We start from the raw sequence: 22,400 nt of genomic DNA, 5'->3' as shown, positions 1-22,400 counted from the left end.
TGGCATTCCAGTAATGCATTTAAAAAGTAAATTTTTTCATGCCTCACAACCTTTGTTTCCATCTAGATATTAAGTAAGCTGTCAAGCAGCCAATGCATTGAAATATTTTTATTCTTTTACACTTCATTTGTCTTGATTGGACTCTCATAATGAGGGTTTGGCACCCAGGGTAGCATATTTAATTAATGTTTAGTTTTTGTGGTTTTGAGCATAGCTCCTCCCCTTTCTAGTTGTCCGCACCCCTTCCCATTGACCCCACCCATTCGGCTATCTCCTGTAGCCCCCCTTTGATTTGAAGTCACCAGCCGCCACTGCTTTAGACATATAGTAATCATATCCCCTTTCCCTAAAATACTTGAAAAATGTATTTAATAAACTGTTGCTAAACCATCTCCTGCAGGGAGAATTGCTATCCCCACACAGCACATCTTCCATCCCTCCTAAAGCACTAACACTGCAATTTTAACCTTTATAGGTACTGTCAAAAAAGCAAGAGATAATGGTAAATGGTTTTCCTCCTTATTTCTAGACTTGTCCAAGCCTTAAACACAGCTTGTCACAACAAACTTTTACTTCAGATGTCCTCACTTGTTTATCTCAGCCCACCCTTCCATGGTTCCAAAACTACTTGGCCAATAGGTATTAGTCAGTAAAATGGCACTCCACCCACTCTGCTAACCTACTAGTCACCACTGGGTGCCACAAAGCTATATTCTTTCCCCCCTCCCTTTAACATTCTAACCTACACCTTCCACACCTCCACACAACAGGTCTCCCTGATGCAATACACAGATGATGCCACACTCATATACATATCTGGCAATACGTCATGTCTCCAAAGAATTACTCAGGAAGCTTAAATAGTCATTGAAACATAGCTTTGCATCTCACAGCTCATGCTTACCATATTCTTCTTCTTCTTCTTCTTCTTCTTTCGGCTTTTTCCCGGTTAGGGGTTGCCACAGCGGATCTTCTGTCCGCCCATGATTGGCAGTGGAGTTTTATGGTGTCAAGGTGCCAGCCCGGTGCTCAACCTTTCACAGAAGGTACACACACACACACCTAAGGCCAATTTAGAGTGTCCAATCCACCTACTGCATGTCTTTGGGATGTGGGAGGAAACCGGAGCACCCGGAGGAAATCCACGCGACCACAGGGAGGACATGCAGACTCCGCACAGAATCACCCCAAAAAAATACATTTTCCCCCAAGTCTCTATCTCATGAAAAATCAAAATTTAAAATCCTTTATATTAATAATACAACCACTGAAGTCACTTCTCATAGCAGATTATTAGGGATGATAGTGGATGATTATCTTAAATTTCACCTACACGTAAAACATTGCATAAAACAATCGCCAGATTGCTATTAGACTAGGAAAAATATATGAAGTTAGCCTTAGAGAATTTCAAAAATAGCAAATTAAAAACAGTTATTAAAGTTAAATATGAAAACATACCAGCATTCAGTTTGACACTAAAAATATTTATATTTGCTGAATAACTTAGAGTATGAAATCCAGTCTAAATGTCTGGAAGACAAGAGTCCCAGTAGCCCCCAAACAGTGTTTAAATATAGAAGCCATGCAAGTGACACAGGTAGTTCTAATCCATATTATTCTATCCATACTAATGCCTTGAGGTAAAAGCTACAATAACTAAAAAAGTGAACCTCATTGAGGTGGGTCAGGAGTTATAGTATCTAAGCTGATGCATTCAATATCTGTGAGTCATGTGGGTTAAATCACTTGACAAAACCAACTTATAAAGTATTAGTTTGCTTTGCTGACATTACATGTGAAACACTAATCTCCAGTCTGCCAAGCCTACATTCTTCCAGCCAGGAGGGGGCATTGACATACACATTACATGGCTAAAGAATAGGTGGCAGTGAAATGTGCTAAATCAGAGTTGAAAGGTATTGTCATAACTGTGTCCCATTGATTAATGGAAATAGTTATACTGATAGATTGTACTCATTTGTTATTTTTCTAACTCTGTCTGTTTAGATTAGAAAATAAATTTTAGTTTAAAGGTTTTTAAGGTATCAGAACAGTGGTTTTCCCTTATTTCAGAGACAATCTGTTTGTCTGGATATGTCTCAGATATAGTGGAGATCACTGACAAGTATTTATGCCATGACATTAATAGTTTGTTAAAGTATCTAATGTTTGGTTTATTATATGATCTATCCATGTCATTGGTCTATTATGAAAAGAAAATATATCCTTATTAAATATAACCAGAAAAACACTGCAATCAAACCTGAAATAATTTATGACATTTAGTCTTTCAAACAATTTAGGTAAATGAATAGCACTGACATTATATGCAATCTTTTTTTCAAACAAAAGATTCAGGTTCCCATGGATCTCACATTTTGCTGCTGCTGATTAGGTTTCAAGGTCACATTTATTAGTTCCAACTCTATCACACACCATATAGGTCTCAGATGCATTCTGGCTCTTATATAGCATCATCATAATGAAGCTTTTGTATAGTGTAAGATACTCAGTATTTATAATTGTCCTTTTCTTTATGCATGAATACTTTTGTCCTATTCATCCAAAGTAAGGAGGCATTCCATGTAAAGCTTGATTTGTATGACAGAAATTGTTTAAGATATTGTGGGATGTCTATATTTGGGAGATGCAGCATAATGAATATTTTGACTTCCATATATCTGGCCATCAACTGATCCTAGTGACTTTCCTTATCCACCAGGTCTGCCAACCCAATTTGACTTCCCCAGATTTACTCTCACAATGTTTATAGGCATTGTGGAAACTGAGGCATTTTGGGGCAGTCTCATGCTATTGCCAAGGGCTGTGTCTATAACTTAATGCATAGTCCACACCTTCCATATATTTGTGCCATCCTAGAGGTTGGTGTGTAGTGGGCTCATCAGATATCATCCGTGACTGCATGTGTAACTCAAAGTCCTGGCATCCTTGTAGAGAACTGCACTCATTTGACAGCAATCTGCATACAGGTTTGACCATGGAGATGTGCCCAGAATTATACACACCTTCCCCCCAAGGATGAGCATTTACATTCTCTCTGCCAGCACAATTATCCACCTATACTTGTAAATGAATGCTGGTTGTGTAAATAATATTTCATGGAGGATAATCATTTTTAACATGGGGGTCCATAATTTACAGAAGACATAGCTTCTTCCAACTATTCTTTTCTCTTTAGCAACCATTAGGAGTTGTTTGACTTTGACATCTGAAGTTTTAGATAAAGCAGTATGTGATAAGATGGCCAGATATGATGTTTTTGAAAGAAATGTCATGGAAATTGACAGCCTATTTTTATGGCTTAATGTGTTGTTCATTTGAAAGGAAAATGGGAAAACCGGTCAACTTACATAACCTCTGTTGAACAAAAATGATTGCACCTTTTCACATTATATGAAATTTGCAAAGAGCCTTATTACAAAATCCGACTTAGTAATATGCTGAAATTCAAGGGATGTGCACCAGTATAATACATTAATTTTTCTAAAAATAAAAAAAACACTTTGGTGCAGATTCAATAAAGCCTGTGTGATCTGCTAAAACTGTGTGTGCATTGTGGTGTGATGCTCACATGGAAACATGCCATTTTGTATTCAGTAAGTGGCTCACAAACACAGGAAACATTGTGGCATGCTAATTACAGCATAAGCAGCTGAACTGTATGCTAATCAATCAATCCAAGATGGAGGAGGAATTCAACAAGCTATAATGCATCTGTGTAGACTCAGTGCTGGATTGCATGCAAATTCCAAAACCTATTGGAATACAGCCAAGGAAACTAGGCTACACACAAAAAAATGTTAGGAGCTGCTGTTGCTATTATTCATGTGTATGTGCAGCAGGCCCATGTGTATGCTGCTGCTTCTGCTAATAGACCACAGCCAACAAGGTGAAAGGTTGTTAGACCCCATTAAACTTTTCATAGTCTGCATGAGGTGGAAATTATAGAGTGCTACATGGTGGATAAAGACACACTACAGGTGACTCTATAGTCCGGCACACTGATGTCCCTCTCACCAGGTTGAACAAGGAGAAAATTACAGTCAGCTGTGTGTCGGGTGTCAGGATCCACCACATAACGCATGCACTCAAGTCACTCCACAACAAGTACAAATATGACTCTGTCATTGTCCATGTTGGAGTGAATGACTTGAGACGTACCTCCCTGGACTACATGAAAAGAGACATGGAAGAGCTCTCGGATCATGTGGCCCAGGCAGGTATGACCCTAGCCCTGAGTAGCATCCTGCCTTCACCCAGAATGATACCACAGTATATAAGGACAAAATGATTGACTTCAACAATTGGCTAAGCTTCTGGTGTCATTCAAAGGGGATCCAGTATCTGTCTGCCTGGGACGACATGATTGACAGACCACGATGCTTTGCCAGAGATGGTCTGCACCTGTCACCCCTGGGATTCAGGTTACTGGCTAAGGCTCTTGCCACCCCTATAGTGCCTTTTTTTAGGCAAAGTTCAAAGGACAAAACCACCACCGTAACAGGTACAAGCATGCAAAATCTGAAGGCAATGCTACTCAATGCTAGAAGTCTAAACCTCAAAATGCACTCTCTCGAGGCACTCCTAAAAATGGAGAACATCGATATCTGTGCAGTAACTGAGACCTGGTTCAAGGCTCCAGAGAGCACCCCTGCAATACCAGGGTACAACTCTTACCACACTTTTCGTCCACCAAAGCAGGACCGAAACACTAAAGGTGGAGGACTGTCAATATTCACCAAGGATATTCACACCACCAGGCTAGTTGCCCAACACAATGCGTCTGAAATTCTCCAGGTACAACTAACACTGGAGACTGCAATCCAAATTGTAGCTTGCTACAGATCCCCCACCATACCTCAAGATTCTCACTACACCTTTCTAAACATTCTGGAAAATATTAAGATAAAACCAAACACCCTAATACTGGGTGATTTTAACTACCCTGCCATTAACTGGGAAAGCTACTCATGTACCAACACCTTTGCCCAACGGTTCTTTTAATTCATAAATTCCAATGCCCTGGATCAACTAATCCATAGTCCCACCAGGGGCTCCAATATCCTAGACCTGGTCATTACCAACATGGGAAATCGATGCTCCACACCTATGGTCACCCCGTCGTTAGTCACGTCTGACCATAAGCTAATCACCCTTAACATCCACATCCCACCCCCACCCCCCAGTAAGGAAACCTACATAAAAAAACTTCTTCAAAGCCAACTTCATGCTACTCAAGTCAGAAGTGACAAATTTCATGACACCCATGCAGACGGGAGCTGAAAGTTCAACTGCTGAATCCTATACTAAGGCACTGTACGAGCACATTCACTCATGCATAAATCGTGCTATCCCAAATAGAACCAAGATGCTCTCATCCAAAAAAAAGAAGCCAATCTGGTGGTCCTCTGCCATAAACAAACTTTACAACAAAAGGAAGAAACTGTTGCAGAAAAGAGGAAAATCCCAGGATGCAAAAAACTTCCTTACCAGCCTCAGTAAGAAACTGAGATCCCTCATAAAATCCTCCAAAGCTAGTTATGAAAATAAAATTGCCAAAGATTCCAAAGACAACCACAAGGCATTCTATAACTATGTCAAGAATTTAAATGGCAATGCTCAGATCTGCTCTGAGCTAAAACAGAATGGCTTTAAATATACTGATCCCAAGGATATTGCCAATATCCTGGCAGATCGATTCAGTGCCAACTTCACCCCCCTCTCACCCCCTAAATGGCCCATCTCAATACCGGAAGATTGCCAAATTCCGGTAATAACGGCCACACAGGTAAAAAATGTACTCTCCAAAGCTAAGAATACAGCATCCATGGGACCAGATGACATACCAGGCTGTGTACTACATGAACTACAATATGAACTGGCATCTCACCTAAGTGTCATGTTTAATCATAGCCTCACCTCAGGTTTCATCCCCACTGAGTGGTGCACAGCTACAGTTATCCCACTCCACAATGGGGGATCCACCTTGGATCCCGGAAACTACCGTTCCATCAGTCTGACAAGCCTTATCTGCAAGGCCATCGAGCGTATTATCATGGAACTTATAAACAAAGATATTGGCAACCTTCAAAAATTGGACCCCACCCAGTTTGGGTTCGTGAAGGGCCGATCTTGTCTCCTGAACTTGATTGACTTCTTCGAATCAGTCTCCAGAGCCATGGACAAGGGTAAGGTGGTCCACACAGCCTATCTAGACCTTGCCATGGCCTTTGACACCATCCCCCACTCTGGAATCATAGATAAACTTACTAAGCTGGGCATTAATCCCTACGTCACCCAATGGGTTGCTAACTGGTTTACTGATAGAACCCACACTGTAAAAGTAGCCGACTCCAAATCCAGCTCCAGACAAGTGACAAGTGGAGTACCTCAGGGTTCAGTCCTGGGACCGCTCTTGTTTGGCATCTACTTCTCTGAAGTACAGGCCAACACTAAGGGACTCTGGATAACAAAGTTCGCAGATGACTGCAAACTGGGAACCATTATTGAATCCTCAAATGATGTGGATAGTCTACAAAAGGGCCTTACAGAAACAGATGCTTGGTGCCAGAGCCATGGGCTCAAGCTCAATGCCAAGAAATGTATAGTTATCCCTTTTGGGAAAAAACATGTATCCGTGAATGCCATATAGGTGGCAGTACACTAAACACCAAAAGTGTGATAAGAGACTTAGGGACACAGGTGGACAGCGGTCTCACCTTCGATAACCACATCGCCACAACAGTCAGGAAATCCTTCTATGTGGCACACCTCATCACTAAGGGCTTTTTATCCAGAAAAAAAGAGGTCATTGTCCCACTGTACTCATCCCTCATTAGACCCATTATAGAATACAATGCCCCGTTTGGTATGTACCTCTCAAGACATCTGCAACAACTGGAAAGGCCACAGAAATGCCTCACTAAAAGAATCACAGGCCTAAAGCAGATGCCCTACACTGACCGCCTTAAAAAACTCCAGCTATACTCTGTCGCATATCTTCTACTCAGAGGCGATCTTTGCTTAACATACAAGGCCATGTCAAACCCAGAGCTGTTGGACATGCTACACTTAAAGAAATCCCAATGCCTCAGAGCCACACGCTCCAAGGAGCTAAACCTTGTCATCACAATAAACAAAACATGCTGGAGGGATAGGTTCCTGACCCAGAGACTCCCCAGACTCTGGAATAGATTGCCCATACATGTCAAGCAGAGTGCCTCTTTGGTCCTCTTCAAAAGGAACCTTGATGATTGGATGGGAGAAAGGAAATTCATCCCGGGGATCACGTCAGTCACCCTGCTAGACAGGGGTCCAGGGAAGTAAATAGTGTGGGAAGAAATAGCCAGGGAATTGTTATGGCTAGGCTTGTATAGGCCCTAGGGCTGATAGCCTAGTACCAACCTATGAACTCTACAACCTCTGTTGTTCTGAACTGAGAGCAAGGACAAACTGAGGGGAACCAATCCCATTGGAGACTAAGGTATATGTAGCACTTAGAATTATAGCTAATGGAACCTTTCACAGACAACCAGGGGACATGCTGGGGATGTCACAGACGTCAGCATCCAGGATCCTACATCAATTCCTGAATGCTATGCTATAACATGCCAGTGAGTACATATATTTTCCCTATATACCTGAGGACAGAGCCAGAACTATGCAGGAATTCTACCCTGTAGCACACTACCCAGAAATCCTGGGTGCCATAGACAGTACACAGGTAAAAATCAAAGCAACACGTAGAGAACAGGGAAGTGTGTACATAAATAGAAAGGGCTGCCACTCTATTAACTGCCAGGTCATGTGTAATGCTAAGAGAATCATCCTGAATGTGTGATGCTGGCAAACCAGGAAGTTACCATGACTCACATATCTGGCACAACTGTTAACTGTGTGAGATGTTTACTAGGGGGGATATTCCACAGGGTCATTTACTAGGGGATGCAGGTTATACACTGGAACTGTGGCTGATGACACCATCAGAAATGCACACACACCAACTGAAGAATGCAATAATGAGGCACATACTCAAACAAGAAACAGAGTGTGTGTGTTGGGCTGCTGAAGTCATGGTTCTGGTCCCTAGATACATCTGGAGGAGCCCTGCAGTGCAATCCCCATACATGTGCTGAAATATTCACCATCTGTGCCATGCTTCACAACATTATCCTGAGAAAACAACTTCAGTAGGAAGAGCAAGGGGAAGGGCCACCCATCTCCCCAACAGGGGGAAACAGCAGCCGCTGTGGGTGTAGGCAGATGTAGGCATGCACAGTATGGCCTCACACTGGCTAAGAAGCAATGGATAGCACACACTCTCACCATGTAAGGGACTAAAACCTTCATCCTGCGCACATACATACTGTAACATTGAGTCCAGGTAGTGCTCACAACATTTACTTTACCATGTAATGCCTGTGTCCTGCTAGCATCAGACAGAGTCAAGCCGTACTAAAACTCTTGCAACTGCTGGATTTCTAAGGTAAGTGTTGAAACTAGAATAGAAAAATAAATGTCTAACAATACAAATTAATGGCATATCCTTGCATTCTGTTACTTAGTAATGAAGTAAGTATAAGGTTGATGATTTTTACAGCAATTACATCAAGATGTGATAGCACTGAATTACGTCAATACATGTGTCCTCTATCAACTAATAGGACTTATGTCTAAAATGTACATATTTTCAGCAAATGTCCACAGTTTAGCTTCATATTTTTGTAATGGCAAATCATTAAAGATTGAAGTTAGAAAATAATGATACACATTTCAGTTTTAGACTTCATATCCCTCTGAATAAATATAAAAATAGTAATGCAAAACCTGTTATTCCATCAACATTCTAAGTTTTATAAGACCATAATTTCCCCATCGTTGGGCCTTTGTCACACTTTTCTTTATGGCTTGGTCCAACATTGTTGATATAAGAGTTTGAGAGAGATGTACACATTACAAAAACCTGTAAGAAAGCATTACACTTTGCAAAACAGTATCGCAAAAATAAATATACTAAGCACTAAGTCAGCTATGCACCTTGAGCATCAAACAAAAGACTTATGTATCCATGAATCCAAAAGGTAGATATGGCACAGTTATCATCATTTGTAAAGGGTAATGTGTTTGTGTGTGTGTGGAGAGGGGGAGGCTTAGGCTGACACAAAAGGTAGTGAGTGTGTGAGTAAGAAAGAGAAACAGGCAGACATTTGAATAAAGTATCAAATAGCCACTGAGACAGACTGAGCTTTAAGCTTCATGAATGACCCATGTAACTGTTGTGTGTGTGTGTGTCTGCATGGGCACTCCAGGTGAAATTGATGTGTGAGTGTCTGCAAGAACATAGCCAAACTCTGTGCTAGCTGTACATCCTGGTATGTCAGACAGGTGTGAGTCGTGCAAGTTAGAGGTGACAGTTCATCATCATAGTCCCCAACCCTGAGAACTGGCTCCGCCAGGAATTGCACTGGCACTTCCATACCCATGGTTAGATGCTCTGCTGCAAACTGAACTTGATGGATATCTGCTGGATAAGGTCTCCTCGTAGGTACACCCAGGACCATAATCTCATGGCCTACCACATCTGTGTGTAGACATCTTAACCATGGGTGTAGCAGTGGAAGTAGTGCCACTACAGAAGGGTGACTGGGAGCAGCCACATTGGGTAAAATCAGATGTGGCTGACCTCAGACCACATGGATGCCGTCCCCCCTCTCAGCAGATGCTCCATCACAGCCACCACTCATTCCAATGTGTCATTCATCTGATCCATTGAATCAACAACATTGTGGTGGCAGTCAAACATGTCAGCCTGTGCCACAGCTACACCCCTAAGTATTTCCTGGGAGGCCCTATTGGAATGTGAATGTGCCTCCATAATGGCCCTAAACATATGTTAAGTGGCATGGAAAGACATACCAGGATCAGGTCAAGGATGGAAAACAGGCCTCTTATGAGAACCCATAACAATCCTCCTACATGGCACCTCAGCCACACTTTGATTTATGGCCAGAGTCAAGAGGCACCAAAGTTGCAGTAACCACACTACCCTGATCAAGTGTCTCACCCTCCACCTGTCCGATATTGGAGAGCTCACTAGAATGGGTTTGCCTACGCCTACTGACTGTGTCTGATAGAATAACAGGGGATAGTTGAATGTCAATCTCAGTGACAGATTCAATGTCTGCACTCCAAGACTGCTGTGTTTGGCCACAATCATCATCAGAGTGGGCCGCTACTCTGACATCAGGTGGTAAGAGTCATACACTTCCAATGTCAGGATCATTTGTGATAACAAGCAGCAAACACAGGAAACAAATTAATAGATACACTACCACATTTTAATATATGCTAACAAAGTAAGACTGGTGCCACTACCATAGATGGTATAGCAATGCACATACAGTCCAGACACCCACCCCACACATATAGATAAATGCATATTTCTGTCAAATGCTCATCAGTACTGAAGTATAAATGTTAGGTTTCCCATGTGCAGATGACTCAACACTTGCTAGGGAGGATGGTCCTGGAAGAAATTAAGAAAAATGTAAGGACACCATTGTAACAATAGCAATAACATGGGTGGAAAATGTTTGGCCTTTATATGTCCATTAACAATACGTTTAACTGAAATGTGGATGACATGTCCACACCAAGCCCATGTGTAATGAACCATAATGTGTGGTTAACTGTATCAATCTCTAAATAGTTACCCCCACCAAAAAAAAAAATAAATAAATATGGAACCAGCTTAACTATTGCTTTCAAGGTTTTACCTATAAAAGAAATATTTAAAAATTGACATATGTAAGCCTACCTAGAAGCTCCTCCAGGGAAATACTTGTCCTCCCCGAAACAGCAGCACCAGCATCGATCACAGGCAGTTGTGCACTTTCCACTTAGCTCTGTGGATCCCTGACAGTGGGCAGGAACTCTTCATTTGGTGCCAATTGCTCTTCTGTAGCAGACCACCCTCCAGTAGCTAATCTCCATGGGCCACTGCAGCTGCTCTCTGCCGGGCCAATGAAATCATGTTGGTGACCCTGTGATGCACCTGATTATATGTCCTGCTGCATTTCCCAACAGCACTGATATTGTTCACTATCTGGGTCCAAATTTGCATTCTTCCAGATGTATCCCCATGTCTCTCACAAGCAGAAAGGCTTGCAGAATAATGTAATTCTCTGAGGGAGTTTGCAGGGATTGGGATGCTTGGGGACCATAGTCTTAGGTGACATAAAACACAAAAGGATACTATACATAAATATCACATAAAAAGTCCTTCTTAGATATAACACATATTATTAGATTTTTCTGTATTACTCACTGGAGTAACAAAAAAAATTCAATTATTCAAATAGAAAAAAGGGTTATGTGGTTCTGACATATCACAGTCACACACAAATCAAGGTCTGATCCAAAACAAGGACTAACAATAGCAAAGCAAACCTCTGTAAAAACTCTTTGGTTGTGTCAACACAGAAATGGAACTTTGCTCCCATACCCCAGAAACAACAGGCAAATTACATTTTTGTACCAAACAAGGAATACAACATCAATGAGTTGCTATAAGTGCTTTCAAGCAAACTGTCCCTAAAAATGGTGTACACATTTACCATAGAACAGTCATTTTTATGCAATTGCCAGTCAGGTCTACCTGTGCCTAGCACTCTGCTAGACGTGTCTATGGGCCAGCCTAGAAGGCTAACACTCCTATGTCATTGACAATATAAGTCATTTACATTTCACTGAAATAACTCAAAAGAGTGAAAAGAGAAACATTTGTAACAGTAACACTTGTAATGCAAGTTAATAAGTCTATGCATTTGTGAAAGTAATATGGCCTGACTAAAATGGCTATGCAATCAGTAAACTTCTAAAAACTGCATAGAGATAAAAGTTGCATTTGCTAATGCACATAAATATTTTTCCTAGTGAAATGTGAGCAAATCTAGTATATAACTGAAAAATGCAATCATACCTTCTCAATATCAGTGGTCTTCTTTGCAGATAAATCCAAAGTAATATCAGTCTTCTTCTGTGTTATATGCATAAAGAACTCTCCTCACTTTCAGATTCCATCCATGGTTCCCTTTTTCTGGTGTGGATTCAGGCATGTGACCATGGTGAAGATGCGAATGAGTTGTGGACTCATTAGAATTGCTCAATCCCAAATTCTTGTCTCCATGTATCTGATGTAAACATAGTGCAGCCACTCCCTCAATGTTTGTTGCTAATGGATTGCAACTGGGAATAATTACTGGTAGGAAGAAGGAAAGCTCAACAGCAATTTAGACTCCCTTACCTCCAGTGAGTGTATTAGCCAGTTACACTTACAAAGTGAAGAAGTAATTGTATCAAGGTTTTAAATGTAATGTGAGTAAGCAGCACACATTTTTCATTTTCTGCTCAGTAATATCCTAACTCCCTGCATTTTTTGAAAACTGTATATTATTGCACAAAGACAATGACACAACATGCATTGTAGATGGCATGTCTCAGATTACTGCTTAGATAAGAGAAAAATGAACAACATACAATGATAGACAGAGCTACATTTCTGCAAACAAAAGTCAGAAATGGTTTGGCAATCACTCATTAACTACATCTGAAATTAACACGTACGAACAACTCAGAAGTGCACAAGAACCATATGTTTTGTTAATACTTTGGAGGATTTTGGACTTTCTTGTATGCACAATGATTTTCATTCCTGCTGCAAAGCTGTTTCTGAGGCAAAGAGGGATAAGACACTCTTACACTGTTTGCAGGTTCATTTGTGTGAGAGTTCAAATAAGGATTTGTGTAAAAATATTTAATGTGTAATAACATTTATTTTGCAATGTTATTTCATATATATGTATATATATATATATATATATATATATATATATATATATATATATATATATATATATGGTTCTACCTCACATAAACGAAACACCAAAACACCGACAACGCAATCACCGAAACCACATAACCGACAGTACAAAAACACGAAATTCCACATGCCCAACAACGAAATAACCGATGGTACACAAACACGAAACCTCATACACTTCACACACCACAATCAACAAACAAAACACATTCCCCATCCAAAAACCACATACACAACACAAGCACACCAAAATCCCTACAAACCCACACTAAACCTCACATACACAACTACCTACAACCCTAACCCAAACCCTAACCCTAAGGTCCGTCACTACCGCACACTTACCTGACCCGCTCCCTAACCCTAACTCACTTATCCCGCCCCAACCCAAACACAATCACTACCGCACACTTACCTGACCCGCTCCCTAACCCTAACTCACTTATCCCGCCCCTAACCCAAACACAATCACTACTGCACACTTACCTGACCCGCTCCCTAACCCTAACTCACTTAACCCACCCCTATCCACACTTACCTTACTCGCACCCTAACGTCCGTCACTACCGCATACTTACACAGCCTTTTCCCATTTCGGCATCCTCGGCATCAGTGCTTTCATCCGTCGGGTCGGTTTTCTGCTTGTCGATCTTCTGGGTCCCGTCGCGTCGGTCTTCTGCGCTGTCGATCTTCTGGGGCTCGCGATTTCCCTGTCGATGTTCCGGCGTGTCGTTGAAGTGAGGTAGAACCATATATACACACACACACACACACACACACACACACACACACACACACGCACACATATATATATTGGCTTAGCTCAAACATGGGAATGGATGAATACAATAAATGTCATGTTTTGTATTTCTGTGATAACCAATAAACTACACCCGTGAATCATGTGTGTAGCACATCTGCTAAACCCAGTGATCCGCACAGTATATACTATCTGTAGAACATGATTCAATTCCCACATTTGTCTTTTATGGATGAAACATAAGAAACACTGCTCACAAGGAAAAATCAAGTTTAGCTTTGCTTCTCATGTTTGCGCATCACTTACCATCATGCAACCTACAATAATGGGCCACACATGAAGCAGACAGAAAACCTGGAGACATGATGCCAGCATTCTCAATTTCAAAAAGGATACATTGTTGCATTTTTGTTTTCCATTAGGCAAACCCACAAAGTGGCATTGTGCGGGGGTTAGCAACCTTCACCTACAGTGAAGAATCAAACAGTAGACAATTTCAAAATGGATACATTGTTTCCTCTATGTTTTGCCACCACACAAACACCCTAAGTGGTATTGCATGGTAGTTAATACACAGAAGTTAATAATGAATATGAAAATATCAAACTTTTTTAACTATTCCTATGGCAGTAGGTGTAAGTGTAGGGCTGCAATGCAGATGATCCTTGGTTGTAATACAACAAATTCCAGATAGTTTTACTGTTTTTCCATTTTACTATATTTTACAATTCACATGAAAAAAACACACTCACAAAATTTATTAAGGGTTATAGACTCAATTTTAATAAATGCATAAAACAATTTAAACATAATTATAAATAATAAGTATGTATAGCAGTGGAGCTCATATGAAGTATTTCTATAGCTGAGGGTATACTATTATGTTTCTAAATTATAATTGTGGTTCTCTATTCTTAGATGGCCTTCAGACTTCAGTAATGGTCATATACACATGAATCTATAAACCAGGACCTTGTCAGGTTCATACACATACTTGGTTAACCCCTCAGTCTATGTGTAGTTATATATAATTTATGAGTATGTCTGAGAAGCACATCTTTGGTGGCAAGTATGAAAAAATCACCACTGTGGAAGAAAATGCTTTATCTTTTATGCATAAGTTTGAATCCCACATTGCAAAAATTAGTTTTATCAGTGTGTAAAGCCACACAAAAAAAATGTTGTGTCATAAAATGTATGCCCCAGTACATGTCTGCAAAGTTAAATCACCTAACAGTTACAGCAGCAAACAACCCTCTAACTAATGCCAAGTATCAGATTAAACTTCTGATTGAAAAAAAAAACTGTTTTCCTTTGCACAGTTGCTCTCTGCTTAACATTACACAAATGTAGTTAACATGGTTGGCATAATTGTTCAGGTTTGCGTACTACCAGTAAATACAATAACACACACTGGTGGGAAATCATTCTTAACTAGTGCTGTTTTCCCTGGTCAGATGTCTGGTGGTAGAAGTGAAGGTGCCCAATTTAGGGTGCAGAGGTGAGGTGTTGAGGAGTCCAGAATCTTCACTGGACTCCATCTGAACTACTACAGCTGAAGGCTGTTGCACTGGGTCTCTACCGACTCCCAGTACAAGTATGAAGCATGGAATAGTCTGACCAAGGCTGTTCCTAGTGAGACTGGTACACTACACTGCACACTGGATAACAGTGTATACATAATTTTAATGGCCTGAAAATGTACAAGCAGGATACACTCAACCAGTGGCTGGATGATTTCTGAACTGCTGACATCCCACAGTTGTGTAACTATACTGATAGAGATAATTTATTTTAGATAGCAAGTAGCATATAGGCAAGACTGGTATACTCTTCTCTTGTTCCCTTCCCTTTATTCCACAACATTGTGGATATTATGGTGGCTAGAGATGCCAATGCTGAATGTCTGAGGAGACTGAGGAAAGTAAGGTGCATTTATGCAGCATGACATGACTATTATTTTAGCCAAAGTTTTGCTCTTTTATACAGTTGTATCAAAGTAAGCATGCATATCCTAACTGCAAAAGCAAGCATGCATGCTTCAGTCTGTAGAACAAGCCAACTGAAGGAGTCAAGTCTGATCTCTAGTCAAATGTTGTGGGTTCAAATATCATAAGTAAAAATAAATAGTAAAATCCTTTAAAAATATTACATAATTTAATTTCAACACAAGTGGCATACATGGCCTACTGCTAACTTAATCTGTACAATTGGACCAAGCATATGTGCAATATATGCACATTGCGAGGATTACTCTAACCAGTCCTTACTTATAGTTTGTAGTTGTTAAGAAGTAATTTAAATGTAAAAATAGGGATAAAATACTTTATTATAGTGATAATGCATTGTATGCCACAGATGATGTTACTTATTTTCCCTTACCCCAACCCTTATCTCTCTTTTTTATTATATGTGTTGTCAAAACATTTCTTTCTCATCCATCTCTGACAAATCTCAAAATGCTTGACAGAGCAGGGAAGTAAGCCAACCCCCATGGCTCAACCTGTGCAAGCTCCATCGGCTCCTGCACCAGTGCCCAGCACATCTGGGATACAACCTAGCAGTACATTCTCTGCTGCCCCTGCACTGCATGGGACTTCCACATCAGGTGGCACAACACCAGCAGCTGATGTTGTGGGACCCTCTGGAAGTATGGCAGAGGTTTCAAGTTTATCATCCACCAAGAATTGACAGGATTGGTGCATAGGGTTGTGCACATCAAAACTGGTACACACCTATGCCAGATGGAGAGGATGCTCTCTTTTATGGTGTGTAGGAGAAATTGTTACTCATTCCAACAGCCTGTGGAGTAAAGGGACAGTGATGGCAGTCCTGCAGGTGAGGACTAGATTCTCACTGTCCCAGTGTTTAATGAGCAATGGCATCTGTTGTCCCCTTCCTAACCCCAATCAAGGTGTCCCACAACCTATGTCCCTCATCATCCCTGTATCTTGTCCATTTGTTTGCATCTGCTTCCTCTCCTACCCTACTTACCTGACCCAGAAATACCTATATCCCTTACTCAACAGTCCTCTCTTACTGAAGTAGAAAAAATGGGCATCTGTCCCCCCAAAAAAATATTGTCCCATACATAGCTCTCCACTTTCCACACAAGTCTTCTTGATGCACTTGATTTGGTCCATTTGACAATACAACATGATTGTGTAGCTCTCACCCCTCTTTGTTGAGGTGATAGTCCAAATTCAACTAATATTCTGTACATATTTTCATTTTACATTGTTGAAGAAATGTATAGCTAAGGTTCATTCCTACCTCCATCCTACACATTCTTATATTGCTTTCCCTTTGTTCTTCTCCCAGCTTGCTCCCCATTTTACCACTGTTTTATCTACCCCACTTTAACAACTTTAATCTGGCCAAATAATAGAATCACACATGATGCATATAAGTTAAAAAAAAACAGTGCAGCCCTTCACTTTTTGGCTTATGCGTTTGCATGGAGTTTGGCATCAAGCACTAATGCCAAGTAATGGTGAATGGCTCTCCATTAGTGCAGTTACTTCCACAAAATGTCACTTAAACATGCTGCACTAAGGTAGCACACAGTGAATGGAGAATTAAGAATTATTTCATTCCTGTACGAATATATATATATATATATATATATATATATATATATATATATATATATAAAACTATTAGATACACCTGGATTTGAACCTTATATCATCTAGGCTACAAAAGGAATCTGTAAATGTATTTACATGTTTCCACAGAGTCAGCTAAGCTGCAGGTGTGTTTCTTACACTCACTCCTATCCACACTGCTGACTGCCGGGCCTCTTCACTTAATGTGGTTGTGTGGAGGTAAGCAAACCAATAGATCTCTCATCATTTTATCAGTGAGGCAGAGGCTCATGTTTGCTTGCTGCTTAACTGCATGTAAATGGGGAAAGCAGAATAAATGTGCATCGCACATGCATAAACAGTCTGCCATCAATTGTGCAAACCAGCTGCTCAGCAGTATGCTATGGAAAGTGCACAATAACATGTGTTACTTATGTTTACTGTCCATTTAGTCTTTATCCCACAAAAGTACATGTAAAAGCACAAACAAAGGGAAGGCACTTTATAAGGATACAATACATATTTGTACTGCAACCATGTGTTATCTGCACTCATGCACTTAAAACTTGGTCTCTGTACTCGTTCGCAAATATATCAAATACACTACAGAAATAAAAATGCTTTCTTATATACCATGAGCATCTTTATACTGGCAATTCACATTCAGCTTTTCCAATACTTGTAGTAATGTGGGCAGCTGTTTGCATATAGTTTGCAAAGCTGCCTTTTTAAGGTATACCTGCACATTGGAAACACAACAGCAAATGTTACACTTTGCACACTCATCAATCTGATAACATGCAGATCTTTAATATCTTGACAGTTGTACATGGCTAGCTATCCATTTCAGACAGGCCTCCCAACATCTTCTTTCAGACATCTAATGATGATGCCATCCACTATAAATTGCCTGCAGCCTTGTAAAAGTCAGATTTGTGTCATGGCTCTTGTGTTAAGTACTGAGTTCTCTAGTCTGTGTACAAAGTTAGGTGTTCTAATTTCACTGTACTCAGCTGGTGTGTGTGTGTGTGTGTGTGTGTGTGTGTGTGTGTGTGTGTGTGTGTCTGTCTGGTCAGAACATAACTGTGTATCCTGCAGTCATCACTACAATCCCATGGAGTACCAATATTTTGATGGTTGTACATGCCTGCATATCCATTTCATTCAGGCCTCCCAACATCTTCTCTCAAACATCCAGTAAGGATGTCATCCACTATAAATTGTCATGCAGCCTTGTAAAAGTCAGATTTGTGCCATGGTGCTTGCATTAAGTACTGAGTTCTCTAATCTGTGTACTCAGGTAAGAGGTTTGTTCTCACTACAGTCAGCTGATGTGTGTGAGTGTGTGTGTGTGTGTGTGTGTGTGTGTGTGTGTGTGTGTGTGTGTGTGTGTGTGTGTGTGTGTGTGTGTGTGTGTGTGTGTGTGTGTGTGTGTGTGTGCTTGTTTACTACATTGATAATAGAGACAGCATTTTATACTAGCATGTGGGATACTGCTATTAACATCTTCCTCCCACCAGACTCAGCTGATGTCATCAGCTATATAGTATTCTCCAACACTATAAAAGCCAGAATTGTACTGTGGTGCTTGCATTAAGTACTGTGCTCTGTAAATTGTTAGGTAGTTTTACAACAGTATGTCAGCCACAGCTATACCCAGCACTCCTCCAAACATCTTGCTATAGCATACAATGATTATGTCATCCTGTGCAACATGCACTCTGACAGTATTCAAGATAAACCTGTGCTGTGGAAGTAACATTAATTACTGTGATTGCAATCTACTCTAACTAAACATGTAGGTGTTCTAATCTGACAGCAAGGTACTTGTGTGTTTTTACATACACCTATCACTTTTGAGACAATTTTACACAGGAATGTGACTCCACATCCATGGCCTACACTTCTCCCAACATGTTCTCCTCACCACATAATGATGCTATCATACTCCATAATGTGGAACTTGACAGTGTTACAGTCAGACATATGTGGTGTTGCTAATGTGATGTTGCATGGCATTCATATTCTATACCTACACAGGTGTAATTTTCATATCAGGCCCTGTGTACTGCTGTGTGTCTGATTGCTGGTACATTATGGTCATTGTGTGCTCTTTGGAAAAGCTCTTCATTTCACTACCACTGGGGGTACCTTTCATGCAGCCTCACCCATCCTTCTCTGTCCTTTGACCACATGACATCCTTTCTGCAAAGGAGTGGAGGATGTCCTTATGTCAAATATGTGTAAACACATCAAGAAGCAGAGTCCTTCCATGAGCCTATGCAAGCCATCTCCAGACCATTGCATTTGTGATATCTAATTCTGTCATGGTGCAATGTCCATGTCCCATATGGACAGTAGCAGAATGTAATACATTTCAACAAAAATATACATATGCACAATAGTCTTATTATCTTCCATAATATAGATATAGGCATTTTTATTGTCATGTTATAATAATGGCTAGGATTCATTGTGATATTGGCCATCAGTCTAAAAGTGTTCTATGACACTATGATCGGTTGACCTATCAATGTTGCTGTCATTAACATGTGCTTTACTGAGGTGTGAATGTACAGTATGTCTACCAGAGGGTATTACAATCTGTGATGTGAGCTAATGTATTGATGGCCATTGCTGCCATTGCATTACATGCTACTTCTATAACAGCTGTAGTAATGTGCCCCTGAGAACTGTTTCTATAAGTTCATAGGAGGTTACCAGGCTAGTGGCCCTAGACCCCTTACAGGGCTAGCCATGTTCATCCCAAATAGACCCAATCATCCTTATTAGGTGGATGTAATTGCCAGAATGAGTCTATGGTCAACACTGACTACCCCTGTCCATGAGGGCCATGGGTGCCACCCTCTGGGTGAATTTGTCGTCTCCCATCCATGTATCTAGGTTGTGCTTGAATAGGGTCAATGGGGAGCTGTGCTTCAAATGATATGAAATATTTATTTCAGAGGAGTGGCAATCTCTGAGAGATACAACTATCTATCAAGCATGCTCTGTTGATGTCACAGGCTATGTTAAGATCCCCAGATTGAGTGACTCTTGTGCCATTAGATGTGCAGATGTGTAGCAATTCCATTATGGAAAGGCCAGAGACTGCACAAGTCAACTCTCACCAGCCTATATGATACAGAGTACAGTAACAGAACTTTCATTCTATCCACATGCATCATGGTGTGGTATGGACACCTTGCATTGTCCTGGTGAGAAACCCTGTGGTCTCTCCAGATGCTGCAGGTGTCTGGGGAGATACATGCAAAACAGAGCATCATACTCTATTAGTGGCCTGATGAGGGTTGAGTAAAGCAGTGGTATATCATCCTTAGACCTGCATGCAATGCTCTTACTTATGAGGTGCACAACATAGAAGGCTTCCCTTATCTCAAGTCACCCCCATGTTGCCACTGTCCATCAGCCAAAGTAAACACGCAAACATTACTCAGTGTCTATGTTAAAAAGCACAGCATACCTATCCACTCTGTATGGTTAATAACACAAAATAAATGTGTTGTGACAACATCGCTGCTTGACTCAAAACATGGACCTACCAGACATGGTTGTATCCATACTTCAACTCAGCCTCCCAACAGAGTCTGCTCCAGTAGAAAGGGGTACAGCAACAGGCATCCATCTGATTGGGGGTGGCATCACCTGATGCATGCATGTATAGACACATCCTGACTCTCCTCATCTGTGAGGTAGAGCAACGTGTCATCATGAACCTTTTCTAAATGGACACAGGTAATATCTTTACTGTGTGTGAAAGAGATGTATGATTTGGTCAGGCTACATCAAGATCTGTTACATCTGCTAGATGTCCTCAGGAAGGTTGACAAGGGCATGCATGATGACAACACTATCATCCTGCTTAACTTGACCTTGGCAAGGCATATGACACAAATCCAAACTGAGTTATTACTACAATACTGTCATAAGTAGCCATAAACACCTATATCAACAGGTGGGTAGACCACTGGATCAAATATGTGACATATAAATATGCTGAAGTGTGTGAAGTGACCTGTATCTAGAATCCAGTGATCAGATCCATACTTCAAGGCTATGTGCTAGGTCCTTTCCTGTTCATTACTTCAGTGACAGATGTCAAGAATAACATACACATCCTTTATCCAAACTGCTTTCTGGAGGACTGCAGATTGTGGATAATCATTGAATCTAAGTGTGATATTAAAATAATACAGGCAGTATCAACACAGACAAAGAGGTGCTGCCATCACCATGAAACACAAGAGATGAACACAAATTATGGGGAGATTTGTTACATTATAAAAGCAAATGCGCAACTTAATGGTAATGTAGACAGCACACCCCTATGGGCTGACCAAGTGGTATGTGACCTGTGTACACAAGGAAGATGGTATGCAGAATATCCACCAGCATGTGCCCACAGTGGTGACTACTCCCTTGTATGCAATGCAACTCCTGAGTATGTGCAGAACATCCACATCAAAGGGATTATAGTTCCATTGTTCACAGCCTTCATCTCACCAATAGCTGAGTACAATGCACCTTTCTTCATGTACCTCAAAACACATCTTCCAGGGATGCGTAACTTAAGTGTACCACATTTGCCACAGTGAGCTCCTACACATCTTATTGGCCATACCTAAGTATTCTTTTTAATGCATAAACATTAGTGTCTGATGGTGTACATCCCCCATCAAGGTGTAATGCCAGATGCATGTGTGATGTGTGTTCTTGTGTTGCATAAACTATAACATTGATGGCATGGATTACATTCGAGACAGTGCGGATTTTGCCATATATATGACATGCATACAGGTATAGCAGTGTCCCCTCAACACCTCTGGCAGATGTTAAATTTTGAGGAAGGTATGCTTGATTTCTCTCAGAGACTGCTGGTAAATCATAATAGTGATACAAGTGTGCTCTTGCAGAAGCATCTATGATCACTCACAATCACAAAATTTTATGTCAGAGACATGGGATTACTGGTAGTATTATTTTGATATTGTCTTTGATTGTGTGTGCTTCTGTCTACTGTTATCCTTGAGCCTGCTACCATGTGTCACACTTAGTTGAAACCTCTGCTGATATTACAGTCATATTTAAGCACTCATTTTGCACAGGTTCACAATATGCACCTAACCCC

This window comes from Protopterus annectens, chromosome 10.part0 (assembly GCF_019279795.1).
Source record: "Protopterus annectens isolate FY-2018-M chromosome 10.part0, PAN1.0, whole genome shotgun sequence".
Classification (NCBI taxonomy): domain Eukaryota; kingdom Metazoa; phylum Chordata; order Ceratodontiformes; family Protopteridae; genus Protopterus; species Protopterus annectens.
This window is presented reverse-complemented; position numbering follows the sequence as displayed.